This window comes from Culex quinquefasciatus, chromosome 2 (genome assembly GCF_015732765.1).
Source record: "Culex quinquefasciatus strain JHB chromosome 2, VPISU_Cqui_1.0_pri_paternal, whole genome shotgun sequence".
Classification (NCBI taxonomy): Eukaryota; Metazoa; Arthropoda; class Insecta; order Diptera; family Culicidae; genus Culex; species Culex quinquefasciatus.
The window spans coordinates 102,263,985-102,274,403 of record NC_051862.1 but is presented as its reverse complement, the minus strand read 5'-3'; the positions used below and the strand labels follow the sequence as shown (position 1 = coordinate 102,274,403).

General features: G+C 42.7%; 1 long non-coding RNA gene across 1 annotated transcript; it reads left to right on the top strand.

The window, feature by feature from the left end:
• The first annotated feature begins 5,692 nt into the window (after positions 1 to 5,692).
• On the top strand, positions 5,693 to 7,323 carry LOC119767995. The gene is made up of 3 exons (XR_005277837.1): positions 5,693 to 5,999; positions 6,061 to 6,924; positions 6,983 to 7,323. It is a non-coding gene; the product is annotated as an uncharacterized LOC119767995 (long non-coding RNA).
• The last annotated feature ends 3,096 nt before the right edge of the window (positions 7,324 to 10,419 follow it).

Sequence of the window (10,419 nt, the reverse complement as noted above, 5' to 3'; positions counted from 1 at the left end):
TATAAATCATACCCGTTTTTTTTTATCTGCGATCAGGCAACACTGATCGATGCCAAAAACATAAACAAACTATTCCACAGTGTGTTTTTCGGCTGATTTTAATCGTAATTATTAGTTAATCAACCAATCGATGTAATTGGGTCTAAGATTCTCGTGATGAACTCAGTAGAATGGCTTTTTTTATGTTTGAATGATTTTAAAATAATTTAGAATGAGACACGAAACTATAGGAGGAAAATCATTAATTTCCATTTGGAATTCGTGTTATTGTTTCTAACAGTAGTTGCTATACCCCACCGTGTAAGCAACAGCACAAAGTTTGTTGTCAAATTGAACGTGTGCGACAGAAAAAAATATCAAGCAAATCGGATTGTTTCAGTATTTTCGCGTATCAAAAAATGCCAAAAGTGAATAAAAGACAACTAGCCGCTCGCGACAGGTGGAAAATTCGCAAAAACAAGAAAATCCCGGAAGACACATCACAATCGGAGCAGCAACAACTTCCGGATTGTCTTGACAACGAAGAGAACCAGAACGAGTTCTACAACACATCACAACCAGAGCACCAACAACTACCGGAATGTTCATCAACCGAACAGTACCAGTTTGATCAAAGATTCAGTGAATGTGGAACCGTCGATCATCTTCGGAGTTATGATGACCTTGAAGAAGGAACTTTTTTCCGGCAACTGGAAATGGTCGGAAATTATATGCACGGAGTTCCCTCTATCGAGGACATACGGCCGATTCCGTGCATAGATGATGTGACACTTGATGCTTTTCGGGATTCACCGTTGGATGACGGGTACTCACCTCCGGAACCGGAAGAACAACAGTTCTGTGCATCGTACGAAGTGCTGCCCGAACATTTAATTTTATCCGACGAATCTGAAGGTTTGCATGATCTTTTCAGCGAAAGAAAAGAAAGTAATTTTTGGTAACTTTATTACTAGGCCGTAAAGCGAGACGTGGGGTGGCCCAGACTCAAGTTGCTCGCTTTTCGTACTATCCTGAGGTTAGCGACGCATCCTATGGGCCGACACCGGTCGGCCAGCTCGGCGAGAACGCTGCTGTGGCAGGGCCTTCTGCCGACCTACACGATGCGCTTCAAGTTTCCGCTGGCGAGTACCAACCAAGCCCAGGCTTGTCAACGACGGTCGGCCAGTTCGAGTACAAATCGAAAACCCCAGACATTCACCAATCAAGCCCAGGCTTGTCAACGCCGGTCGACCTGCTCGGCGCGAACGCTGCTGTGGCAGGGCCTTCTGCCGACCTACACGATGCGCTTCAAGTTTCCGCTAGCGAGTACCAATCAAGCCCAGGCTTGTCAACGCCAGTCGGCCAGTTCAGCGCGAACGCTGCTGTGACTGAACCTTCTGGCGATCTACGCGGTGTGCTACAAGTTTCCGCTGGCGAGTACCAATCAAGCCCAGGATCTTTTGTTCAACTAAACGCTGTGCCAGGGCCTTCTGCCGATCAATCAAGCCCAGGCTTGTCAACGCCGGTCGACCTGCTCGGCGCGAACGCTGCTGTGCGAACGCCAGTCGGCCAGTTCGAGTACAATTCGAGAACCCCAGACATCCACCAATCATGCCCAGGCTTGTCAACGCCGGTCGACCAGCTCGGCGCGAACGCTGCTGTGGCAGGGGCTTCTGCCGACCTACACGATGCGCTTCAAGTTTCCGCTAGCGAGTACCAATCAAGCCCAGGCTGGTCAACGCCAGTCGGCCAGTTCAGCGCGAACGCTGCTGTGGCAGGACCTTCTGGCGATCTACGCGGTGTGCTACAAGTTGCCGCTGGCGAGTACCAATCAAGCCCAGGATCTTTTGTTCAACTAAACGCTGTGCCAGGGCCTTCTGCCGATCAATCAAGCCCAGGCTTGTCAACGCCGGTCGACCTGCTCGGCGCGAACGCTGCTGTGCGAACGCCAGTCGGCCAGTTCGAGTACAATTCGAGAACCCCAGACATCCACCAATCATGCCCAGGCTTGTCAACGCCGGTCGACCAGCTCGGCGCGAACGCTGCTGTGGCAGGACCTTCTGGCGATCTACGCGGTGTGCTACAAGTTGCCGCTGGCGAGTACCAATCAAGCCCAGGATCTTTTGTTCAACTAAACGCTGTGCCAGGGCCTTCTGCCGATCAATCAAGCCCAGGCTTGTCAACGCCGGTCGACCTGCTCGGCGCGAACGCTGCTGTGCGAACGCCAGTCGGCCAGTTCGAGTACAATTCGAGAACCCCAGACATCCACCAATCATGCCCAGGCTTGTCAACGCCGGTCGACCAGCTCGGCGCGAACGCTGCTGTGGCAGGGGCTTCTGCCGACCTACACGATGCGCTTCAAGTTTCCGCTAGCGAGTACCAATCAAGCCCAGGCTGGTCAACGCCAGTCGGCCAGTTCAGCGCGAACGCTGCTGTGGCAGGACCTTCTGGCGATCTACGCGGTGTGCTACAAGTTGCCGCTGGCGAGTACCAATCAAGCCCAGGATCTTTTGTTCAACTAAACGCTGTGCCAGGGCCTTCTGCCGATCAATCAAGCCCAGGCTTGTCAACGCCGGTCGACCTGCTCGGCGCGAACGCTGCTGTGCGAACGCCAGTCGGCCAGTTCGAGTACAATTCGAGAACCCCAGACATCCACCAATCATGCCCAGGCTTGTCAACGCCGGTCGACCAGCTCGGCGCGAACGCTGCTGTGGCAGGACCTTCTGGCGATCTACGCGGTGTGCTACAAGTTGCCGCTGGCGAGTACCAATCAAGCCCAGGATCTTTTGTTCAACTAAACGCTGTGCCAGGGCCTTCTGCCGATCAATCAAGCCCAGGCTTGTCAACGCCGGTCGACCTGCTCGGCGCGAACGCTGCTGTGCGAACGCCAGTCGGCCAGTTCGAGTACAATTCGAGAACCCCAGACATCCACCAATCATGCCCAGGCTTGTCAACGCCGGTCGACCAGCTCGGCGCGAACGCTGCTGTGGCAGGGGCTTCTGCCGACCTACACGATGCGCTTCAAGTTTCCGCTAGCGAGTACCAATCAAGCCCAGGCTGGTCAACGCCAGTCGGCCAGTTCAGCGCGAACGCTGCTGTGGCAGGACCTTCTGGCGATCTACGCGGTGTGCTACAAGTTGCCGCTGGCGAGTACCAATCAAGCCCAGGATCTTTTGTTCAACTAAACGCTGTGCCAGGGCCTTCTGCCGATCAATCAAGCCCAGGCTTGTCAACGCCGGTCGACCTGCTCGGCGCGAATGCTGCTGTGGCAGGGCCTGTTGCCGGCCTACACGATGCGCCTCAAGTTTCCGCTAGCGAGTACCAATCAAGCCCAGGCTTGTCAACGCCAGTCGGCCAGTTCAGCGCGAACGCTGCTGTGGCAGGACCTTCTGTCGATCTACGCGGTGTGCTACAAGTTGCCGCTGGCGAGTACCAATCAAGCCCAGGATCTTTTGTTCAACTACACGCTGTGCCAGGGCCTTCTGCCGATCAATCAAGCTCAGGCTTGTCAACGACGGTCGGCCAGCTCGGCACGAACGCTGCTGCTCCAGGATTTTCCGATGTGCCGCCGCCGAAGGAAGGTCAGCTCGGAAATAAAAGCGCTACGCTACACCAGGGATTGCCATGGACTGCGTCCAACATTGACACTGGGTAAGTTATGAAGAATTCTGATCTTCCAAGATGAATTACTCATTAATTTCTCAACGCAGCATCGGCGTGTGCAGTCGGATTGAACTGAGCACAACAGTACGCAATGATGATCGTTGTTCTAGGTCTCGTCAGAAATCCTCCGGGCCACGACAGCACCAGAACCGGTACAGTTCGTCCAGATCGCGATCGCATTCCAGGTTACAATCCGGTTTTTATGCTGTCTCGAATATTTCTAACTAAATCATTCCATACAGATCCCCAGCGAAGCGCACATCAACCGATATTACTCATTTAGAAGGAGAGTTCTTTGATGCGCCTCGATTGGGTGACAGTTCTTCTGGGAAGCCGGATGTCTTGCAGCATTCGAAGTCCTCACCGGAAAACACCCGGCCACTTCCGGAAAGTTCAACCATCTTTGTCAAAAGCTCACGATCGATCAAGCTGACGCGATCAAAGCTCTTCGTTCTGGAGATTCCCGGCAAAGAACAGCTGGAATCAAAATGCGAATGTTCAGCTTGCATCGATAACGAGCGTTACGAGGCATCTTTGCCGAAACCATGTAAAGAAAAAGACATGGATGCTGAAGAAAATCCGGCTGCAGCAGTCATGAGTAATATTTATACAAACATGACCACAGATTCGAGGCTAACAACTAAAGCGGCGTATGCGAAGAGTATTGCTAACATGCAACTTCCGGGGTGGGAGTCTTTCATGGGTAGACGTATTGTTGATTACGACTTTTTCATAAAATGGCTAGTATTATCACAAGCCTCCCACTCCAGACTGTGCATGGGATTGTTATGCCCTCAGCAAGAGCAATTTCAATCCATGATTTCGACCATTTGGATGAAGTGCAACGTTTGCGGCCTAATGTTGAAAGGATCTTCAGAAATGCCGTCCAACAATCCAACAAAGTTGCGCTTTAGTTTGGCCTGGGCCATTCTGTGTAGTGGTACAACGTACAACTTGGCCTACGAACTGTTTTCCTTTTTGGACATACCAATAATAAGCAGCAAAACGTATTTCCTCGATGAGGCTCGCATGGATAGTGTCCTAGAAAACGCGCTGGAAGAGTCCACGTACAGAGCAGGAGAAGATGAGTTAAAACTCACCGAGGAAGAAAACAAGTCCCTTGGTTTGCCAGAAGGTACGCCGGCCAAAATTGTCTGTGAGATCGATGGGTCTTGGGCCCAGAGAAGCAACGGAACGAGATTCACTTCATCTTCTGGGTGCGCTGCGATCGTAGGATCGCGATCAAAGAGAGTTCTACATGTTGGAATGCGGAACAAACGTTGTTCGGTTTGTTCGCAAAATATCAAGCGAGCCAAAATGAACCGCCCACTTCTCAAACATAAATGTTATAAAAATTTTACTGGGAGCTCTGGAGCCATGGAAAGTTCGATCATCGTGGAGGGATTTAAGTTGTTGCTCCGTAGAGGAATAAAATGCGGCACGATCATCACAGACGGAGACTCAACAACGGTTTATAAAGTCAAAAATCAGCTATCGTATGGACGAGAAATCGGGCATCAGCTGTGTTGTAATCACACGTTGAAAGGAACTGGCAAAAAGCTGCGAGAGGTAATTTAAAATAAAATCTATAGTCATGACATTTTCCGACCCGACTAAACTAAACTTTTTTAGTTTTTAGTTTTTAGTTTTTAGTTTTTAGTTTTTAGTTTTTAGTTTTTAGTTTTTAGTTTTTAGTTTTTAGTTTTTAGTTTTTAGTTTTTAGTTTTTAGTTTTTAGTTTTTAGTTTTTAGTTTTTAGTTTTTAGTTTTTAGTTTTTAGTTTTTAGTTTTTAGTTTTTAGTTTTTAGTTTTTAGTTTTTAGTTTTTAGTTTTTAGTTTTTAGTTTTTAGTTTTTAGTTTTTAGTTTTTAGTTTTTAGTTTTTAGTTTTTAGTTTTTAGTTTTTAGGAGGTGGATTTAAACTTGAATTTTTTAGTTGTTAGTTTTAGTTTTGTTTTGTTTTGAAAGTTTAAGGTATCACAAATCATCAACACAACGCTATTTTTTTTATTTATTTATTTTTAGATTAAATGCCGAAAGAAACCGTTGGCCGATATTTTTATGACTAAGGTCGATCGGATCCCGAAAGGATGCCGCGGTGCAATTAAGCATTGTTCTGAATCAACAGACCCCAAAGCCTTGGATCAGCTACGCAAAGAAATTAGAAACGCTCCGTACCACGTGTATGGTTATCATCGTGACTGCCGAAACTATTTTTGTCCACGTGCAGGAGAGGATGGTGCAATGCCAAGCGTAATTATTGATTTACAAAACGAAGGAGTTTGGCAACAAGTTATGCTCATAATGGAAAAACTAGCTGCTAAAGCAGAACAGCTATGCGAGCATCGCACAAGCAATTTGTATGTATTTTTTATGCTTTCAAGAAAATCATGTTGTTATTTAATTACTTATTTTTTTCAGGGCGGAAAACGTTTTCTGTCGCCTTTGCAAGTACAATTTGGGCAAGCGGATGAATCTAATGTCTCGTGGCTCGTGGAACCGCCGTGTTATCATAACGGTCCTTCAGTGTAATGAAAACTACAAGTGGCATGAGTCCTATATGAAGGCTTATACCGGACAATCCCCGGGATACTGGACGAAAAAAATGTTCGACGAAAAACACAAAAAACTGCAATCTACACGCATGGCACAAAACTCTCCAGATTTTTGTCGAAAATCTGCTAAACAAACAGAAAAGGAAGAAGATTATGGTGCCGACGCCGTTGAAGCTGCCGAAACCTCAGCAGCGGAATATATTCTGGACATTGAAAGTTTTGAGAAATTTTATCAGGTATTTTAAATTAATTTATCTCAAGAAAAACTTCTTCACTTAGGGCCATTTCTTTTTCGTAAACACAATTTGAGAAAAAAACAGTTTTGTGTATTGTTAATTCAAGAAAGTGTCATAACAATTTCAATGAACATTTTCTAGTTTTTTATTTTAAATTTGCAAAACATATAGCAAATACTTTTTTTAATTACAGATCACTCCTCAAATCAGCAAACAATTAGAAAACTGCCTCTCGATAAAGGAAATGGATGTTCTGTCCGAAGGTCGGATTTTTTGTAATTTTGTTGGTGATGTCATAAACTGCCAAAGCAACACAAAAACTAAAAAAGCTCAAAACATGTTGTTGGCTACCACAAATCACAACTACCTCAAATTTAATCGCTCTATTACTGGCCTAGTTGTTAGCCAAGTCCAAAGCGACTTTAAACTGAAGTTGGAAGAAAATTTCTTATTTATTGACCCGTGTCATCCTTATATTTGCTGCGCGCCAGATGGTAAATATTTTATTTTTTAATCGTTTACTTTTAAATATTTATTCTCTAAATTTTTCAGCTGTATCAGTTGACAGAAAAACAATTCTAATAATAAAAAGAAAAGACTCAAAATCGGACCTGAAGAAGGACATACATAGTTCGGCTGGCACACTTGGCGTTAAAGTAAAAAATAATGAATTTGTGTTAGATCGGAATACTACTGTCCAGGTGCAATCAGCTTTGCACGTTACGCAAGCAAATTCGTGTCTCGTTTTTGTTATGTACGGAACCGACGTGAATAATTACTTTCACAAGATGGTTCAGCATGAACCAGATTTTTTTAAGGATAAGGTGGCTGAAAAAATTGACTCATTTGTAAAAAAACACATTTGCAAGGAAATGCAACTATAAATGAACCAAATGCCAAAATAGAGTTTTTTTATTGCCACCTATAAACCTGATCGAATTAGATAATTGAAATTTGATTTCGTTTCCGCAATAAAACAAAATAAATAAAACCACACATTGCTGCCGCAAATCGGGGTGGCTTTGGCAGGTTTTTGATAAAATAAAAATAAAGAGTTCAAACTACAAGTAAGGAATGACATGGAATCAATCTGATCTACAACGGTCAGTATGATTCCAAACATTTCATACGTATTTAATTTAAACTATTCATTTTACCGATAAATCTAAAACCTAGCCAAGTCACCCCAGTTTACGGTATGTATTTTTAAATTATGTAAATTGATTGAGACTCTACCTTTGACTGGTAACTGAAAAATAGGTATTTCCCGAGTTTTTTTTATAAGGTCCTATAAACATATGAAAAACAAAAGCTTATAGGTCCTTTAAAAAAAACTCTACACTTGAACTTCTTTTTATTATCCAACGCAAAATCAAATAAAAACATTTTCAACTTTCATTATTTTATTTTAAAAAAAGTACCTGGGATTGGCTACACCTTGAAAGATTTAGATGCCATGAACATGACAGAAGCAAAACATTGTTTACAGTCGCATTATAGTAGTATTGCGAACAGCTGATCAAGACATCACGCATACTTGTAAGCACTGATGATGGTTGATGATAATTGATTCACAACTACATACGAAGAACGCTGCGCTACGGCTTCACCTTAATCAGCATATGGGTCATTCCACCTGAAGTGTGCAAGAAAAAATGCAAATTTGAAAATTACCATCTCCGATTCTGCTCAAATTTGGCAGAGCGGTTGAGACTATCAAAACATGCAAAAATCCCGAATTTCATCCAAATCGGACCACCCCCTCAATTTTTGTACCCTCCCAAAAAATGGACTTTTTGGCGATTTTTGAGCAAAACCCCTATCTTCAAACGACGATAACTCAGGAACCACAAATCATAGAGGGTTGGTCTTAGACTCAATTTTGAAGGAAATTGGACGTAGAATCCATTTCCGTGATCAAAATTTAGATTAACCTTTTGAAGCCAGAATTTTCAAAAAAATATTGTTGTAGTTAATGATGGGAAAATGATTCTTACGATCATACGAAAATTATAGGCTAGTTTTGGAAATTTTCATTTTTGGGTCATATATGACCCATCAGGCCTGAATGGGTTAAAATATGTTGTCTACCTGTATTGCGCAATTGAAAACTTTAAATGGCCGTATCTCAAAACAGCCATATTTATTTTTTAAACTTGACCTCACCATCGTATTCCCCGTCCAATTTTACATAAGAATCACTTATCGACAGAAAGGAATATGTTTCGTTCCAGAGATATCGAATTTTAAAGTTTTGAGTATTTGAGATTACCTAAATTAGCTACACTCGCCGCATATGCTAGAAGCACTAGGGCGCGCTGATCAATAAATGCTACCTGGTTATTTATTGAAATAAGGCACTATTTCGCTACCGCACATGGCAAAAGATCTAGAATCCATGAGAATTATTTCATCTACTACAGCCAGCTCTACATTTGTTCTCGCTTCAAATTAAGGAAATAATTTGATTAAGTGGGAAGGAATAAAGAATTAGGAAAAATATGAAACAATAGATTTTTTTGTTATTTTGTTTAAATATATTGTAAAAACGTTGTAGCATTTGCAAATAAATATTAAAAGTTCAAATTTTACTTAATATGGTTCAATGACACTGTGATCAGGAAAAACAGTGCATTAAAAATTACCCAATAATTATTACTTAAACAAAAAATAGATTGTTCAAGGTATTGATTATCTCAAAATTGTATAAAATTATAAAAATAATTTATCTTACAGAACACCAGGTAGTAATTATTGATCAGCACGACTGAGTGCTTCTAGCATATGCGGCGAGTGTAGCTAATTTAGGTAATCTTAAATACTCAAAACTTCAAAATTCGATATCTCTGGAACAAAACATATTCCTTTCTGTCGATAAGTGATTCTTATGTAAAATTGGACGGGGAATACGATGGTGAGGTCAAATTAAAAAAACAAATAGGGCTGTTTTGAGATACGGCCATTTAAAGTTTTCAATTGCGCAATACAGGTAGATAAAATATTTTAATCTAAATTTTGATCACGGAAATGGATTCTACGTCCAATTTCCTTCAAAATTGAGTCTAAGACCGACCCTCTAAGATTTGTGGTTCCTGAGTTATCGTCGTTTGAAGATAGGGGTTTTGCTCAAAAATCGCCAAAAAGTCCATTTTTTGGGAGGGTACAAAAATGGAGGGGGTGGTCCGATTTGGATGAAATTCGGGATTTTTGCCTGTTTTGATAGTCTCAACAGCTCTGCCAAATTTGAGCAGAATCGGAGATGGTAATTTTCAAATGCTGTTCCGCTTCAGATGGAATGACCCATATTTAATATTTTCAAATGAATACAATAACAATGGAAAGTCGTCACTAAGTTTTAAGCGTCGGCATCTGTGAGAATCGGCTAGTGTAAAATGTAACAGTTGGGAAAATTTCTGTCTAGGTTTTAAAATATTGTTGATTCGATTCAGTCTTAGACAGCCGGCTGTGGAAAGACTGAATCACAATTGAAACTTGTGTGAAAATAATTTTGGTTGGTCTCATTTTAATTTCAAAATTTGCGTTAAGTCAGGCTAATTTCTGTCATTTGAAACCAAACAAAACTAATAAAATAAATAAGCAAACTTTGATACGTCAAGAATATCCAATCAACAATAAAAAAAAAAAATAAAACGATAAAGTTCATATTTCCGTTCCTATTGTGAGTCGATCATGCAGCATATGGAGCGTTCTTTTATTACGTAACGCAAAAAAAAAATCGTTTTATGGAGCGTAACAGGAACTCAGAACCCGAACCCGTCAGAACTCCTCTCCCCTAATGCGTTACGTAATATAAGAACACTCCCATAATCTTCTCTCTTTCTACTGTGTGCTCAACATGGAGCGATCTCACCGCGCACTCCAACAGCAAGCAGCACCAACACACCGACAGCCTACACGCGCTGTTTGTGCTGCTGCTGATGATGATGATGATGATGATGATGACGACGAAGCACACAGCAGCATCAATG